The sequence below is a fragment of the Pleurodeles waltl genome, chromosome 1_1, assembly GCF_031143425.1.
Source record: "Pleurodeles waltl isolate 20211129_DDA chromosome 1_1, aPleWal1.hap1.20221129, whole genome shotgun sequence".
Taxonomy (NCBI): Eukaryota; Metazoa; Chordata; class Amphibia; order Caudata; family Salamandridae; genus Pleurodeles; species Pleurodeles waltl.
The window spans coordinates 162851454-162864274 of record NC_090436.1 but is presented as its reverse complement, the minus strand read 5'-3'; the positions used below and the strand labels follow the sequence as shown (position 1 = coordinate 162864274).

General features: G+C 43.6%; 1 long non-coding RNA gene across 1 annotated transcript in view; it reads left to right on the top strand.

Moving 5' to 3' along the window:
* The window catches only part of LOC138280749 (uncharacterized), a 67091-nt gene that overhangs the window by 22857 nt on the left and 31413 nt on the right, over positions 1–12821 (top strand). Inside the window, exons 2-3 of the long non-coding RNA XR_011200883.1 lie at positions 3681–3722; positions 8083–8124. This is a non-coding gene — a long non-coding RNA (uncharacterized lncRNA). The remainder of the gene's footprint in view (positions 1–3680; positions 3723–8082; positions 8125–12821) is intronic.

Below are 12821 nucleotides of genomic sequence, written 5' to 3'. Positions count from 1 at the left end.
ATAAAAAGCCAGATTTACAGCCTGCCAACAAGCTATGAAAGCAGAACAAACAGTGGGTTAGAAGGACTACTTATTTACGCTATCATTTTTTTTATAAAAAAAAATGCTATTACGATATATTCAACTATGAAAATATAAAGCAAGAGGTAAAAAGTATCCTTAGATCAACTCACATCATTGTGTGCACTGCTCACACTATTGTTGAAGCTTACTTGTGGTTTAAGGGAAAAACTGAAAAATAGGTGAAACTTGCCTTTGTGCATTGAGTTTTAAGGAACCCTGCTTCTTTATATACAACAAAGGAATGTGAAAAACAATTTGGCAGTTTGAAATTTCTATTGCACCGAAAAATTCGAAATTACTTTGTTCCATTTTATTACTTTGAAATGCAGTGTTTTATTTAAAAAATAGTAGAACCTGTATCTTTGAGAAACCAATGACATTGCACGGTCACGGTGCATGTTATTTTAATCACCAACATACTTTTAAGTAGATGAAAAAATATCGTTATGTGCATTTCTTAAAAAAACATGTTTCTCGAGTTCTGCACAATACCAAAAAATATTTGGAAAGGGCCCTAGAGCGTGGAGGGGAGAAACAAAAGAAAACAAGAAATTCAATTTAAAAAAATGGAGGTTGTCGAGCTGTGCAGAACCAACGAAAGGTGTGGCTACCCTGTGTAAACATAAAGCGCGGCATGCCGTGCTGCAACAATGAAAAGAAGTGGAATGCTTTGGAAACCTGGTACAAGAGGGAGAAGGTGGGGCGCAAGGACTAGAGCTGCTTTGGAACTGAGGACCCAGGTTTGACTCATAGTGTCGGCTCAACATCACTTAATCTCCCCGTGCCTCCAAAAAAATGAATATGTCCTTATGTGATGTAGCTGGTACTTATGTAAGTCCTCCAATACCTTTGGATTGGGCTACCTTAGCATTGGTAAATAAACAAGTAATTAAATAAACAAGCAGGCCTCTGCCCTCCCTCTCATCACTGAGACTGGAGGCAGGCACACTCGGTAAAGAAAAACCAAGGAAGGGCAGGAACCAGGCAGCTGAGAGAGGGTCGCAGAGAGCCCACAAAGAACAAATGTGCAAGATAACAGACTGATTTATAGCCTTGTTTACAGCTAAGCTAAACTGAGAACAAGAATGCTCTGCAAATGAAAAGAGAAGCTTTTCTAAACACAAGCAGGAAACTAAGAAAAAAAGTCCCCTAAAAACCAGATAAGCAGGACAAAGTGTAAATATACAGAAGTTGGTCCCTGCTCCTAAAGAGAAAAAGGAGAGACTAACAGGCATGACTGACCACTAGCGAGGAAGGATTTTTAGATGACACTGAAGCAAGCAAATGTATATAAGAGGCCGTATGCTTATGCTCGACCGAAAAAAGCAAAGAGAGTAACCTACTTCTCAAATTCTGTAATGTTTTCACATGTATTTAGACACTTGTCAGCGCGATTAAAAATCCAAACTACTGCTTAGAATATGGCCTCAACATTGTGTTCCCTGCCCCAAGTACGCGAAAACTCCAATATTGATCATGGTAGATTGTCTGATGACAACAGGTAATGGGAGTGGATTACGTGCCTGTAGCGATTGTTGTAAAGATGAATTCGGGCAGGCGTGCATCAGAAAAGCAAGAAATGTGTTGATTCCTTACTCGCAAGTGAGGCTATGAATCAATTCTTTCTCCGCCGAAAGATGCATACAAGGTACTTTTGTGCTAAAACGCAGCCATTGATTTCTATGGATTAAGACTCTTTTTACTTTTAAAATTCTTTTCTTTCCTTGAGTATGTTGGATTTTTGTCGTTTTGATCTCGCTTGATTTAGATGAATATTGGCTATTTTTTCTAAACTGGTGTTTTCACTGTGTTAATGTGTGTGTATCTGTACAAATACTTTACACATTGCCCCTGAGATAAGCCTGACCGCTTGTGCCAAGCTACCAAGGGTGGTAAGCAGGGGTTATCTGAGCTGTGTATCTCCCTCACCCTAGCTAGACTAAAGGTCCCTACTTGGACAGGGTGTAAACTGACTACCAACTAAAGACCCAATTTCTAACATTCACGAAGAGCCCACGGTACTCAAAGCCAATAAATTAGCTGCACCTTGCAATGGGCTTTAATTGTATACCGGGTATACAGCTATTCATTTGGTAAAATATAAAGAGTGAAAAATAGGTATCAAGGAAACCTATATATTTCCAGAATGGGCACAAGATATGGAGTTTAGAAGCAGTGAGTATTTGCACATCTCTGAATTTGGGGGTCCCCATACTAGCAAGTGAATTATAGAGCATTTCTCAAAATGACTACTTTCTTTCACACTGTCTTACATTTGGAAGGCACAAATGCAGAGAAAGACATTGGTATTAACACTTGTTCTCCTATTCTGTGTTTCCCAGAGTCTCCCAATAAAAATGGTACCTCACTTGTGTGGATAGGCCTAGTGCCTTCAACAGGAAATGACCCAAAACACAATGTGGATATATATCACATTTTCCCACTGAAAACTGATGTGTTTTTTGCACAGTGCCCACCTGTGGATTTTGAGCTCTAGTTCAGCCGACACCGTTACATTTTTGAAAACTAAAAACCTAGGGGAATCCAGGATGGGGTAACTTGTGGGGCTCTCACCAGGTTCTGTCACCCAGAATCCTTTGCAAACCTCCAGTTTTGTCTAAAACACATTTTCCTCAAATGTAGGTGCTGCAGAGGTCTGAAATCTGAGAGGAGCCTCAAAATTCCTTCCACCCAGCATTCCCACAAGTCTCCCAATAAAAATGGTACCTCACTTGTGTGGGTAGGCCTAGTGCCCCCAACAGGACACATCCCAAAACGCAACGTGGATACATCAAAGTTTTTCCACTGAAAGCGGATGAGTTTTTCGCAAAGTGCCTAGCTGTGGATTTTGGGCTGTAGCTCAGCCAGCACCTATGGAAATCTAGCAAACCTGTACATTTGTTAAAACTAGGCATCTAGGGAAATCCAGGTTGGGATGACTTGTGAGGCTCTCACCATGTTATGTTACCCAGAATCCTTTGCAAACCTCAAACTCTGACTGAAAACACATTTTCCTCACATTTCTGTGATGGAAAGTTCTAAAATCTGCAAGGAGCCCCAAACTTCCTTCCACTGCCATTCTCCCAGGTCTCCCGATAAAAATGGTACCTCACTTGTGTGGGTAGGCCAAGTGCCTGCAACAGGGAAGGGCCCACAACGTATTGTGGCGATAATGATAACTAAGGTGAGTGTACTAATTAATCCTGGGATCTGGAACCATTTAGGGAAACCTATCAAACGCAGGCATTTCTGAAAAGTAGACATCAAGGAGAGTTCAGGGAGGTATCACTTGTGTGGATTCCCAATGTTTCTTTACCCAGAATACGGGCAAATGTGAAACACTGATTAAAACACTATTTTTCCTTGAATTTCTGTGACATAAACTACAGGAACATGCAGGGATCCACAAACTTCTTACCACCTAGCGTTTCCCAACTTGTTTCGATAAAACAGTGTCGTAGGATGACCGAGATCAAGCACACAAGACTGATTGAGTCTATAGGTACGTGAGATTTATTTTGGTTTCTAGAGCATTTTATGGTGAGTAAGCTTGTGGTAGACGTCTCTTCCCCTCTTGCTGGATTAATCTCGTCTTCTTCTTTCTGTTTTCTCCATAGGCCTCTCGGGAAGCATGTGGGGACAGAAGAAAAATAGGCCCGGTAAGTGTTTAAGTACAATTACTTTTTTTCCCCTTTCTTCTCTCTCTCTCTCTCTCTCTCTCTCTCTCTCTCTCTCTTAGTCCCCGATTTCGGCTCTTTCCTTTCCTTTCTTCTGTATTCCTCTTTTCTCTTCTTTCTTCTTACTTGTTCCTTTCTCTCTTTCTTCCTTTCCCTGAGGTTCTGCCCTTTTCTTTCTTTCTGTCCTCTGTCTTACCCAGACCTGTCCGCTTAACTTTGGTTTTGGCTGGATTTTTGTTTCTTTACATTCTTTTCTCTTTCTTTTCTTTGTTTTAACTGTTCGAAACTGTGGCAGGCAACTGCGGGAAGCGTGGAGAAAGTTTTGGGAGAGGAATTCTTTAGCAAGTTGGTAAGAGGTTCTGCCACTGTTGAGAATTGTGGGATAAACCGCCGGTAATAACCAACTAGACCGAGGAAAGCCCGTACGTCCTTCTTTGACTTTGGTAATGGTATCTGTTGGATAGCGTCTACTTTCTCTATCTGGGGACGAACCATTCCCTCCCCCAAGACATATCCTAGATATCTGATTGTCGTAAATCCTAACCTACACTTCTCAGGGTTAGCTGTTAAGTGAGCTTCCTTTAACGCCTGTAAGATCGCCCTTAAGTGGTCTAGATGATCTGTCCATGTCTTGCTGTATATAACTATATCATCTAGACGCAAAGGCCGTCTTTTCCTTATCGGCTGCTTTTAATGGGATCTGCCAATACCCCTTTGTTAGATCCAGGGTGGACATAAACCTGGCTTGTCCTAATTTTTCCAGAAGTTCATCAATACGGGGCATGGGGTAAGCGTCAAAATAAGTCAATTCATTGACCAGCCTATAATCTACGCAAAACCGAGTACTCCCATCTGGTTTTGGGACCAGTACTACCGGAGAACACCATCGGCTGTTGGAGGGTTCTATGATTCCTGCTTTCAACATGGTTTGTACCTCTTGTATTAGGGATTTTTTTGGGATACGATAGGGTCTTTGTCTCGATATAGATTCATTTTTAGTTCGAATCATATGTTCAGCTAACTGGGTATGTCCGGGCTGTTTGGAAAACACATCCCGATATGCATCAGTAACTTGTAATAGGGACATAAGCTGTGTATCTGGGAGGGTTTTATTGGTTTTAGGTCTAGACTCCTCCTGACAGAGTGGTAAGGAGAGGGCTGGGTATGGGATGTCCTCAGTACTGTTATTGGTGATGTATCGGATTGTTTAAACATTAACGGGTTCCTGCCATTTTTTAAAGATATTTATGTGATATATTTGTTCCCTACCGTGGCCGTGGGGAAGAGCCAGTTTGTATGTAGTGGGGTTGATTTGTTCAAGTACTTCGTATGGTCCCTGCCACTGAGCCAATAGTTTGTTTTCACTGCTGGGAAGGAGTACCAATGCCTTATCCCCTACTTTTAAACTACGGAGCACACTCCTGGTGTCATACCCCTTTTTTTGCTTCTCTTGGGAGTTGCGTAAGGAAGTGTGGGCCTTCTCCCACACGGAGTGTAGGTTCTCCCTCAACTCCTTGGTATATGTGAGAAGGTCTTTAATCTCATAGTCGGACTCTTCCCATTGTTCAGCTAACATTTCGAGAAGGGTTAGAGGGGGTCGCCCAAACAACAATTCAAAGGGACTATGCCCTAGGGAAGACTGAACATGTGTGTGTATTGCATACAATACCAGGGGTAATTTCTTTTCCAATCCCTACCATCTTCGGTAATGCTCTTAGTAGGGACTTAATAGTCCAATTACATCTTTCCACGAGACCGTCTGTTTGTGGATGATATACTGATGTTCTGATCTGCTTGATACCTAAGGTCTTGCTTACTTCAGCCATGAGTCTGGTCATAAATGGTGTGCCTTGGTCGGTTAAGATCTCCTTTGGAAACCTTACCCTTGCAAAAAACTCAATCATGGCTTGTGCGATTACTTTAGTATGCATGCTGGGGAGGGGAATACCCTCTGGATACCGGGTGGCGTAATCCACCAATACCAAGACATACTGTTGACCTTTACTGGATGGGTTGAGAGGACCAATGATATCCATACTCACGCGGGAAAAAGGAGTTTCAATGATTGGTAACGGCTGTAAGGGAGCAGGTGGGTGTGTAGCAGGATTACATAATTGACATTTTGGGCAATTCGAACAATGTCTACGGATATCCCCGAAAACCCTGGGCCAATAGAATCGCCTGAGGATGGCTTCCTCGGTCTTCTCCCTACCTAGATGCCCTTCCCCTTGGTCTCCATGAGCAAGATGCAAAACCTGGTGTCTGTGACTACTGGGAACTAACAGTTGTTTTGGCCTTTCATCGTTAGCCTGAGGACGCCTATATAGGAGTTGGTTCTGAACGAGGAATTTAGGACCTACCCCGTTTTCCTCGTGATTCAAGGCCTGCTGCCATGCGTTCTTTAAGGAGGTATTGTCTCTCTGACTCTGTCTGAAATCCCCGGCCACCGTATCCACTTTGCCTGCGGCTCCTGGATTCATTTTGGTAGGTTCGTAGGCTTTTTCCGCATATTGGCGCCGCTGTATCCTTTTCTGTCGCTTGCTTAGACGTTCTCTAGGAATCCGACTGGCCTCTTCCCCGGCGTCATAGGGGACCTCCTTCCACCACATTTTCATAGTTTGTACTTGTCCTGCTTTTGTCAACAAAAGGGAAAAGGCCGCATAGTCGGTTCCAATGATAATGTCCTCCTCCAAGTGGGGTAGCACACCCACCTTGAGGGTTTCTTTTTCTCCTCTCCACTGGAGGTTAATTACTGCCACTGGATAATATCTCTGATCCCCGTGGACACAAGCTATTAGGACTTGGGCCTGGGGTAGCCCTTGTCTGGGTTCAATCAATTCCTGTCGAATGACGCTCTGGCTGCATCCTGAGTCAACCAGGGCCACCCTTTCCATGCCATTGAGAAGGATAGGGAGGGTGTATGTAGGTTTGGATTCCCCGGCCCAGAAAACCCTTCCCTTTGCAACACCTATCTCCATTGGTTCTTCCATGTCCTTTTTCTTGGGGCAATATCGGGCTATGTGACCCCACTCCGAGCAATGATAACACTGAGGACCCGAAGCAGGGAAAGTGGTTGGGGAAGGATGGGGTATCCGTATCCTCTCTGGATCCTGCGTTCCCAGAGATCTTGGAGCTGCTCCTCTTCCTATTGTGGGGCGCACAGGGGAAGGGACTGAGGATCGGCTGGAGGTAGCTCTAAAGTGTGGACTCATGTGGAAAGCGCAAGCAATGTCAATGGCTGTGTCATTGGTCAACCCTGGGTGTTGGCGAACCCAATTACGGGTTGTATTTGGTAGGGCGTCTAAAAATTGTTCCAAGACGATTACATCAAACATCTCTTCTCGGGTTGTTTCGGTGGGATGTAACCATCGACCAGCAGCATGTTGTACCCGGTAGTAGAGGGTACGAGGGTTTTCCTGGGGTTGCCACTTCGTATAGCAAAATTTGGACCGGTAGCCCTCACTGTCAAGCTCTATTCTTTCTAGGATGGTCTTTTTTATTTCTTTATAGGGGAGAGTACCACTAGGAATGATTGCTTGGTAAGTTGCTTGGAGATGCCCCGTTACTAAAGGGGCGATGTATTGCCCCCACTTGTCCTCTGGCCAACTAGCAGTGCTTGCCACTCTCGAAATTCAGAAAAAAGGAGTCGGGATCTTCTTGGTCCTGGTATTTTTGTAAGACGCTGCTTGGTACATTGGGATGCACCTTAGTGTAAGCTATTGTGTCAGTGAATTTTCCTAGGGCGGTTTCATGGACTAATTATTAGCCATGATTGTGGCCTGGCTCTTCAAGGCTGTCTGTAGGGCCTCGCGTTCTCCTTTTGCTTCCTTCATCTGTCTTTCCCACATTAACTGGAGGTGTTGTCCCTCCGCTAATTGTGCTATAATGTCCGCCATGGTGGGTTTGTCCTCCATCTTAAGAGTCCTCCCGAAATCCCACTTCTGACACCACTTTGTCGTAAGCTGACCGAGATCAAGCACACAAGACTGATTGAGTCTATAGGTATGTGAGATTTATTTTGGTTTCTAGAGCAGTGGTTCCCAACCTTTTGACTTCTGTGGACACCCATTTTATCAATACTGGAGTCCGGGGACCCCCACTGAGTCATTATTGGAACACAGGAACCCCCAAGGAGTCATTACTGATAGCTGGGACCTAATATTATTAACTTTTTTAAGCAGCCGCGGACCCCCTGAGGAGGCTTCGCGGACCCCCAAGGGTCCCCGGCCCACAGGTTGGGAACCACTGTTATAGAGCATTTTATGGTGAGTAAGTTCGTGGTAGACGTCTCTTCCCGTCTTGCTGGATTAATCTCGTCTTCTTCTTTCTGTTTTCTCCATAGGCCTCTTGGGAAGCATGTGGGGAAAGAAAAAAGATAGGCCCGGTAAGTGTTTAAGTACAATTACTTTTTTCCCCTTTCTTCTCTCTCTCTCTCTCTCTCTCTCTCTCTCTCTCTCTCTCTCTCTCTCTCTTAGTCCCAATTTTCGGCTCTTTCCTTTCCCTTCTTCTGTATTCCTCTTTTCTTTTCTTTCTTTTTACTTGTTCCTTTCTCTCTTTCTTCCTTTCCCTGAGGTTCTGCCCTTTTCTTTCTTTCTGTCCTCTGTCTTACTCAGACCTGTCCGCTTAACTTTGGTTTTGGCTGTTTTTTTCTTTCTTTACATTCTTTTCTCTTTCTTTTCTCGTTAGATTCTGGAACGGTCTTCTATACCATTGGGTATTCTTCCCTTTACCCTTCAGCCGATCTCTTCTTCCTGTTTTCTCCCTAATGGACTCTTTTGTTCCCCTCACAGTGCTCCTCCTTCCTTGACCTCCCACCTCTTTCCTTATACCTCCCGCCCGTGCTTTCCCTTTATATACCTCCACCCTTCCTTCCTCCCTAACCCTACCCGTCCCCAGCCCCGTACCTGGCTTGGCCACGCTTCTCCTGAAGCGTGGCGGGTCCTAGGGATTTGCTTCCCGGGGCCGGCGGTCTTCGTCCCAGGTTGGGACCGTGCTGGTTCTTCTTTCCACTCGGGCTCCGACCTCGGGGATTCTCGATGCTCCTTCGGATCTTCCTTTCCTCTGGGTCCTCACGAGCTCCTGAATATGTTCTCCTGGTGTCTCCTGAAACACTTGCTCCTCGATCATCCGCCCGCCCTCAATCTCCGGGACCTCTCCATTTAAGTTTCCGGGGTCCCGCGGATAGAGGTCGGAACCAATGGGAAGCGTTGACCTCGGGGTCACTTCCGGGTCTTCCCAGGCAGCGGCAGCACCGGTCGCCCTGGTGTGCGGGTCGGATCGGTCCGACCCGTCACAAACAGCTAACCCACTGGTGTGCCTAGGCCTAGTGCCAGTGACAGGAATGGATGACAGAAGGGTCAATGGTAGTCATTGCATGAGGGCTACTGTTGACCCTTTCTCTAGTAGGAACATAATCAGGTATACTGACATTTTTATTGCTGCCTGAGAAATATATATATCCATGAACAAGGCTACGGCTGAAACGCATTGGGAGGAATATCATTTCGTTTTCTGAAATACATTTTGCAACTGCCCTTTTGAGTCTTGATTTTCTATCTGACTGGATGAGAAAACTTTGGAATATATTAATGGGATTCCCGATCCCATATCAAGACCGCCATGAATGAGCCTCAATAAGTCGTGTGTTTTTGGTGACATATATATATAATTTTTTTTTTTAGTTAAAAAAACAAATGTTACAGGGACGTTATAGTTAGGCTTACATATTAAACGTACCAAACCATAGAAATTCACCAGTTATAGTTAAGGTAACTATAACTCACACCCTCGTCATGCACTGCTAATACCCCATAAACTATGGCAATCATGCCATCTTTTATAACATCATTGATAATATCAATGTAATATTTGCAGTAACATTTTTGATGAAAAAACTGAGCAGGGCGTGAGTTATAGTTACCTTAGGGCATGAGTTATATTTACATGAGGTAATTCTAACTATAACTGGTGAATTTCTTTTGGTGAATTTCTTTTTTAAGTGAATTTCTATGTTTTAAAAAAATACTGTTTCTAACTATAACATTCATGAAAAGTTTTTTTCAGTGAATTTCTATAGGTTTTTATAACATATAGTAATTTTAATTACTATACGTTAATGCAATCACCGCCTTCGGCCATGCACGGCGGCAATTGGCCACAGGGCCTGGCACATGCCAACCCCTTATAAGCACCCAACCTTGCATCATGCACATCCTTCACCTGTGCGCAGGGGAGGTTGCCCGCACGACCTGGACTACAGTCAGACCCTGCAGCCAACATACCCTAGCCACCCAAAACCATGATGTGCACAGCGCTTTGGCTATGTGTAGTGGGAGTTGGCCGCGGCATCTCTGTGTGTGAGAATAGGTGTGAGAGGGTGCAGATGGGGGTGAGAGTGACTGTCAGATTGTCTGTCTGGGTGTTAGAGTGCTTACATCAGTGTTTTACTGGGTGTGTCAGAATGTGCGTGGGTCTGTGAGTGGGTGTGCGAGTGTCTGTGGGTATGTGAGTGGGTGTGGAAGTGTCTGAGTGGGAGAAATTGATTGAAAGAGTGAAAGAGAAAAAGAAAGTGAGAGGGAAACAGATAAAGTTTTTAAAGTTTTTTAAGGCTTTAATATCTCATACTCAGAATGGGATATTTGTGTTCGATTTAAAATAAAAAATGTATTTATTATTTTAAATAAACTAATTTTTTATGAAAAAAAAGGGGGAAATGAGTCCAGCTAGACTCGCAACCCCAAAGCTGAGCTATGGGGTTGTGTTTAAAAAAAAAAAATTATGCCTTCACATATATATATATATATATATATATATATATATACATACATACAGCTATTCATTTGGTAAAAAATAAAGAGTGAAAAATAGGTATCAAGGAAACCTATATATTTCCAAAATGGGCACAAGATATGGAGTTTAGAAGCAGTAGTTATTTGCAAATCTCTGAATTTGGGGATCCCCATACTAGCATGTAAATTTTAGGGCATTTGTCAAAATGTATATGTGTGTATATATATATGAAGATAAATTTAACATTTTTTAAAATTGTAATTAAAAGCCCTTACGGGCTATCTGGCACTGCAATTATTTATTTTATATTTTTTTATAAAAATAAAATGCCCTTTATGGGCTACCTGGCACTGCTTCCCCGCAGTGCCATTGCCTTAGCAAGCACGGAGCTGCTTTGACAGCAACTCTGTGCTTGCTGATGGGGGTACAGAGATGCAAGCTCTGCTACTTGACAGTGGGACCTGCTTTAAAGGTCCCGCTGTCAAACAGCAGAGTGTTTGCTGTGGCTTGGCTGCAGTGCTGCAGTCAAGCCACAGCAAACATCTATCCCCGGGTGGGTGGCGGCCCCCTTCTAAAGTGAACGTATCTTGGGAGGTGGTGGTCTGTGCGGCCAGGACCCCCTTTCTTTATTTGAAGATGTGCCCCAGTGGGTTGTGGTCCCTACTTCAAGTACAGTGTTGCCACATGGGTGGTGGCCCCAGGACCCCCTGCATATTATTAGCTCAGTGCCCTGGGTAGGTGTTGGTCCTCGGGGCAGCGGGAGGGGGCATGAAAGCCCTGGGGGGGTGGCAGTCCCCAGAACAGCGGGGAGGCCACAAGCCCCCCACATACAAAAAAAATAAGCCCACCCGGAGTCATTTGGCTAACGAAGTGTGGGAGACTGCGCTTGTTATTTTTTAAACGTTTTGGCGGAGTCGCAGGGTCTGGTTGTTCGTACACTGGCCACTTTTTTTTTTTTCTTTTGGATTCGGCTTCCCCAAGTCCAAAGATGGCTGAAAACACTTCAACGACTTCTGTTGTTGAAGTGTTATCAGCCAATCAGATCTCTGCACCAGATCGGCAGAGGTCATGAATACTTTAGATATACAAATTTGTTTTTCCCTTCATTTCTCAAAAACTACTGAACAGAATTATACCAAAACTAAAAAAAGCACTCTTTCTGGACCAGGACCTAAGTTCCTGCCAAATTGGTGTAATTCCGTCCAGTAGTTTTCGCGCTATTGCTCTTCAAAATCCCTTTGGAAAAAGTAATGGGAGAACATTTTTTGGGACCCCCCTTTTTTCTCGTCCCCCCCAAATGGATCACCCCGAAACTTTCCAGGCTGCAACTGATAGGACTGGCAATGTTTTGGGAAAGTTTCCTGAAGATTCATCAAGCGGCACCAAAGATATAGGCAGGTAAAAAAACGCTTTTTATATAGAAATTAGGTCCTAACTATAACTACTTGGTGGTGACCGCCACTAGGTAATATATCTCTTATAGAGATACCCCTCTTTTTATATACATATATAAAGAGAGAGTCTCTCTTTCTCTCTCTCTCTCTCTATATGTATATAAATATAATTTTTTATATATACACATATACAGTATATATATATATATATATATTAAGGAGCACCCTGCAACACCAGCGACACTCTAGATTTGCTCACCTCAAATGTCTGTTTATCTAGCAAAGTTTTTAAGCAGTGGATCAGCACAGTGCTATCCACGCCGAGCTAGATAGTGACAAAGTCTTTTGCCATTTTTACAGCAAAGTCTTTAAGCATAGGTTTGACACAGTGTCAACCTTGCCGAGCTGTAAAATGACAAAAGCCATTTACCACTCCAGGCACAGTATTACAGCTTTGGACTAGTAAAATACCATCCAAGCTGAATGAGTAAAAGCAACCCCTGACACGTGTTTCGCTCTCATTAGAGCTCATCAGAGAGGTTTAGCTTTGTCCAGACACAAGGGAGCACCCAGTATAAGTCAAAACAAATCCCTTTCAGGGTTGGAGTGCCTCATAAATTATGCAAAAAAGAATAGAGAACTCTGGGTAGTTCCCAAGTTTAGGTGAAGAGCAGCTCTAGTAAGGAGCACCCTGCAACACCAACGGCACTCTAGAGCTGCTCTCCACCTAAACTTGGGAACTACCCAGAGTTCTCTATTCTTTTTTGCATAATTTATGCAGCACTCTAATCCTGAAAGGGATTTGTTTTGATATATATATATATATATATATATATATATACAAACAGCTGAATGTTCACTCAAACTTATTTGAACTTTGATTATCCAAGCGAAAAGA